Source organism: Scomber scombrus, chromosome 22, assembly GCF_963691925.1.
Source record: "Scomber scombrus chromosome 22, fScoSco1.1, whole genome shotgun sequence".
In the NCBI taxonomy this organism is placed as follows: Eukaryota; Metazoa; Chordata; class Actinopteri; order Scombriformes; family Scombridae; genus Scomber; species Scomber scombrus.
The window spans coordinates 2,447,276-2,453,275 of NC_084991.1; positions in this window are offsets into that span (position 1 = coordinate 2,447,276).

Below are 6,000 nucleotides of genomic sequence, written 5' to 3' on the forward strand. Positions count from 1 at the left end.
TGTCGGAGGGAGGGCCCATTTCATTCAATGAAGCCAAAAAGGTTTGACTTCTTCTGCATAGCTTCCACATTTGTGGGGCCCATAAAGCAAGCGCGCTAACGTCTTCCACTGGCTAAGCTTGCTACTTCCAGTTTAGCCCTCCAGCTTACAGAATGGGGGTAAAACAATGTGTGTAACTCTTCTAGATATTCCAAATGAGATCAGACCCAATGGATCAAATTCTGATAATGAAACAAGTTTAAAGTGTTTGTGACGCTCAAACAAATGTATCCACTGATTAACAGTTGTCTCTTTCACAATGTTAGTCCATGGGCCAAAAGTCTGTTTGAGCCCAATAGCATCATGTGACGTAATTACACATTCTGGCCACTATGCCAAATTGGCTTCAAAGCCCAGTGCTCTTCTTGGGGGCTTGGCATGCTACTACTAAGTGTTGTGCTGCCAAAATGTTCTGGGAGCTCACGCTCTGTAATTATTGTTCCATGTTTCTTTGTGACAGTGTTGAAGTTTTTTTGGTGTCATGTCGAGGTTTCGGAGAATTCCTCCTGACACAATAAAGTTTCACTTTGACATGCTGAAGGTTTTTTTGACAGTTTAATTGCAGCACATTTCGACACATTGAAGGTAAATCTAACATTGTTTGACAGCTTCTGATGCTGCTGGTGTCAAAGCAGTCACACTATTGTTGATTTCATAATGGCAGCAGAATCAAGTGTTTAATGGCCGAGAAAATTCAAACTTATCTCTTATCTTTCTGTGACTTTACACACAAACTACATTAGCATTTACTCACAGTCAGCCTCGGGAACGCAGGTTCATTAAAAGTAATGAAGCATTTATTCTTAAAAGGTGTTTTATTGACAGTCCACAAGAAACCTTTTGTGAACAAACTTTTGGCTGTTTTAGTATGGAGGAACCTTGGCTGGCTGGATTGATTTGAATTGAGCCGGTGTCTGCTGCTCAGCGATGGAGAAACACATCCCGATGTGGCTCTTGAGACGGAGAGAGCGCACAGGCCTCAGACTGAGTTTGATCAAATCACTCGCGGATCAACAGGCATTACTTTGACCTATTAGGTGTGGAGATGGCAGTAGAACTCAGATTCTGTCTATGTCCCTCTGTTTCTACATCCCCATCTTTCTGAGGACAGTTTTGAACCACCTGAGTGACTCAGACTTGCCTTATCTGCAGGGCTGGACAGTCAAGCTGCCACTGAGTGTTTTATCAGATTAAGAATAATAGGGCTGGGTATTGGTACTTGATACCTTTTTAAGGTAAAAAATATAAATTGATACCAAATAGTATCAAAACGTCTCGTCTCAAACAATATCTGCAATCGATCCTTTTTGCACACAGAATTACAAAATATGACTATTTGCATGGACTCGCTCACAGCCAATCAACACAAGCTTCTATTCACATGATGGGTATCTAATGAAGTAGATTGATATTGGTATATATTTTGAGGGTACTTGGATTGGTGCTGGTATCGTTATTTTTTTAAACGATACCCAGCCCTATATAGTGACCATATAGAACATTACATCTGCTGAACATCAGTATGTTATGTGACAAATTAGATGTAAAATGGGTGGTGGATCAGAGAACATCATCAAATAAAGAAAGAATTATTCCAAGCCACAAAAGGTAATGCTTGATGTTTTGGTCCTACCTGGATCTTCACTAGCATCCTCACAGAGCTGCTATCGTGACTCTGGAGTCTTGGTTTCATTTTATTGGTATTATCACAAGGCTCCATGCTATCTGGTGAGCTATTGAGATGCTCCAGATTCCAAAGATTCCACTCACATAGACCCTTCCACTTAAAAATAATGTGTGTGCATTGTTCTTATCAGTCCACCAGGAAAAAAAAGACTTGACACATTTGAGTTATCTCGAATCTGTTGCAATTCCTGGGCAGTCTCCACTTTGAGAGTAAGGACCATTAAGCAGTGAGTCTTCAGAGCTAGTTTTATATTGGTCTAGTGTTCTGTTAGCATTGTATTAGATGTTTCTGCTCCAAAACGTTCTGCGCCAAAAGCAACAGCATTCTGTCGTTAGTCATTTTCAATGTCAAACAAAAGGGTAACAGGTTATCACTTTGTTTTACATTAAGACTCATTCTGAGCTCTTGTGCCATTTGAGAAAGTAGTTCAGTGTGAGGTTGAGTGTTGTGGGTTTGTGAGGTCGACAGACTGCTGACATTCGGATTAAGGAGATGAAGCTTTTAAGTGCTTCCAGATTCCTGCAGCTGGAGGGCACGCCACTTCACCTGACTCTCACAATCACAGAGACCACTCAGTTAAATTGCTGATAGCATGGCCTGCAGCAACAATCAAAACCACATCAAAGATCAAAAGTTTCCAAACCAGAGATTTAGTTGGTGATGCCACACAGTGAAGCTCAGAAACAGCAGATTTAGTGATCCTCTAAAGGAACAGACAGTGACACATCTTTAAAAACCTTACTGTACATGACAGATACCTTTTTCTCTTTGCTTGCCACAATGACATTATGGTAGACAATTATAGATTTCTTGTTTGATCCCAAAGAAATTGATCATATTTTTATCAAAGCCAACCCAAAACACAGTTGAAGGGTATGGAAACGGGTACACAATGATCTTAAAATCCGAGCTGTAAAAGCCTATTTTTAGCTGTTTTTTTTGTTTTTTTCCTTGGCCTTATCTTAAATCCTCAGTGCTTCCCCCCCACACACACACACACACACACACACACACACTCACATATGTCATCCTCCCTCCACCATGTACTGCAGCGTGACAATATAATTCCAGGTGGAGCAATAAGAAAGCTTTTCTGCACACTGGTCGTCCTCTCTGTCTCAACCTCTCACTGATTCAGAAGGCCTGTGTGTGTGTGTGTGTGTGTGTGTGTGTGTGTGTAGGTGTGTTTTTATTCAAGAAAAATCAGCCAATGGAGGACATTTAGCGTCCACAGAGATAAGGAATAAGATGTAGGTTGCTCCTTTTGTTCTTTTATTTTCTTGATTTGAAAGTACAGCAATTGTGGAAAATCTGTCACTTCCTGTGCAATGGCTCTGGTTTCAACAAACCTACTGAAACAAAGGCTCCAACTAATGATTGTTTTCATAAGTGATCAATCGAGTTGGTGATTAATTTTTCCTGTTAATTGACTAATCGTTGCAGCTCTAGACTTAAGTTAATGGACAATGTATGTTGGAGTTATAAAAACGTCCTATTTTATGGCGAAACATCAAAATTCACCGCATCGCCACGCCCACCAGGTATAATGGAGGTCGATGGAGGAAGTTAGTTGGGTTAAATCTGTAGGAGGAATTCAAGTATGAGGCGTGGAAATGGGAAAAATGGTGCCAAAATTGAAAATTTTAATCAAAATGGCCCACTTCCTGTATGACTTAGGGTATGGCTCCAATTTTTTTATGCATCTTTACATGACACATACCAAATTTCATTCATCTACGTCAATATGGAGCAAGGGGCTTGGGCCCTAAACATGTTAAATGGTCAAAATATCCATAACATTGATTCAGTTCTGTAGTTTCACACATTATAATGCAAATATACTTAATGATGGCCATGTAAAACGTGAATATGTTGGTATGTCAAAGAGTAGAGCAGAAAATGAATTGCTCAGAATTTTTATCAAATTCAAAATAATCACTTAATAGTTGGCTAATAAGTATTGTTGGTAATTTTAGTAATGAAAATAATAGTTAGTTGCAGCACTTCTCTTAACAACATAGCCTGTGTAATCAAATAAAAAAAATAAAAAAATGTCTTTACTGTGATGCACTTACACATAAATGCCCTCATCCTGTTACAGCTTGTTGTTGTGATCAGTAGGGAAGCACGGGGACAAATAGATGACTCGACCTTGCCGCTGCCACAAATCAATGCAGAAATCTTAAAGAGAACTGTCTCATTTGCTCTCAGTGGCCGGTGATAAATAGGCCTGCAGCGGACAGAACTGAATAATCCCGGGTGAAGCCGGTCTATATCAGGCCTCACAGCCCACCGACGATACAGAGAGATGACTTTGAATTACCTCTCCTGGCTGTGTGGGATTATGGTTTATGTTTGTGACTATACCTGCACCACCTGGATGCTCACTACCATCGGAGTGGCTCCAGAGCGGAGGTCATTAAACCATAGACGAAGAAAGACACGAAGGGGGGAAAAAAAGCCCAGTAGGAGACGAGTGCAAACAGAAAGTTGAAAGATGGAAGTTCTGATAGATATAGAGTTTGTCTTATCAGCACTCTTGGCCCCAGTTGGAAGATTTGAGGTTTTTTTTTTCCTAATTGGCTGATAAGAACTTTCAGTGGGAAATGGATTTTGAAATGCTGCAGCATGAGGGGAGGAGAGGAGCTCCGTCTGGACTCTCAGATCTGCGTCTCTCAGCTCTGTGCTCAAAAAACCCAATGATGAAACTGTTGTGTCACCTCGTAATAAGTGTTAGAACAAATGTCTCACAGAGTGTTCTCAGCCAAGGATTATCCTCTTATTCATGTGGATTCTGCCTGTTTGTTCACTGCTGCTGTTCCACTGCAGGATGTGACACATGTAGAAATGTATGTCGGGAATATAGAGAAGACATTTTCGAATTGTTACAAATCTCGAGCTCTGATGTTCTCTCTATAAAGTTGTGAACACTGTTTGGAAAGCAGCAGAGACATTCTACCCTTTATTCCCATTATGCAACTAATAGCATCTTTCCATTGGAAAGCTCCCCGTCTAAATGTACTCTCCTTTCTACAACCCACAACACAAGCTCAGACAACCAGAATTACATCACTATGACATCATCAGGGTTATTTCCTCACAAGTGACAAAGCTCTTCCAGACCCACAGAACACTTATACAACTCTTTACATAGGCGGAGTAGTACTAATCATCAGTAAACTCAGTGGAGTGTCCCTTTAAGATGAACCTTTACTCTAATCACAAGAGCAGTTTTATGATCTTGACATCAGCAGCTGTCACTTATGTTTTCTTGTAATCACAGAATGACTGATCTTATTATTCTGGAATGGAAAATATATAATATTTTATGCTACTGAGAAATCAAAATGAGACATATCTACAAATGTGTCCCCTCTAGCTTTCCGTACTCAACTGTGTGAGCTGTATTTGTAATAATGGACACAGTGGTCGATATAGCAAAGTAGAACAGGTGAAAAAAATGTTCCTTGAGCAGTTTGGGAGTTAAGGGGCCTCATCGGTAATGAGGGAGGGGCCCAGACAGATTGATCCTGGGATCAGACTGGCAATCCCTTCCCTTTCACAGCTTGCTTCTCAACAACAACCTTTTTAGGCTTGTACAACAAAGTAGTGTATTGATGACATCATCACAGGTTAAGGGTAAAATCTTGTCATTTCAGTGCAGTCACAGTGATCAGTGGATTTGCGGACTCATTTTTACATTGAACTCATAGTGAACTCTCTAATTTGCACTGTTGACTAATAGCATGCTGTCTTGACAGTGCTGACCTTTGGATGAACAGAGTCCAAAATTCAGCTGTGTTCCACCGCCCACTTTAATTCAACCTCCTCTGTTGGAGCATCAACTCCTAAAAAAAACAGAGGCATGCTTTGCAGGGCGAACGGCCAAGCTAATAAGACTCCTTTAACATACAAAATACTAAGAACACTTCACCATCACCCACTACAACCACAATAATAAACTTAAAGTAGAATTTATAGCAGAGCTGTTGTATTGGATTGAATTAGACTTCACAAGTGTACCTGATTGAGTGGACAGTGAGTGCAGTTGTCAATTTTCTAATAATGAATCAATGTATGAATCATCTAACCATTTCTGCACTATTTCCTACAACGGGTTACTTAGCGGCGTAGGCAAAATGTTGTAAATATCTTACTATGGGAATTCCTTATCCCAAAAAAAATTCCATATCCCCCCAAAAAACTACTGGTAACAATACACAGACAATACTGTGTGTACTAGGTATTCCTAATGTTGTGGGGACTTAAATCTG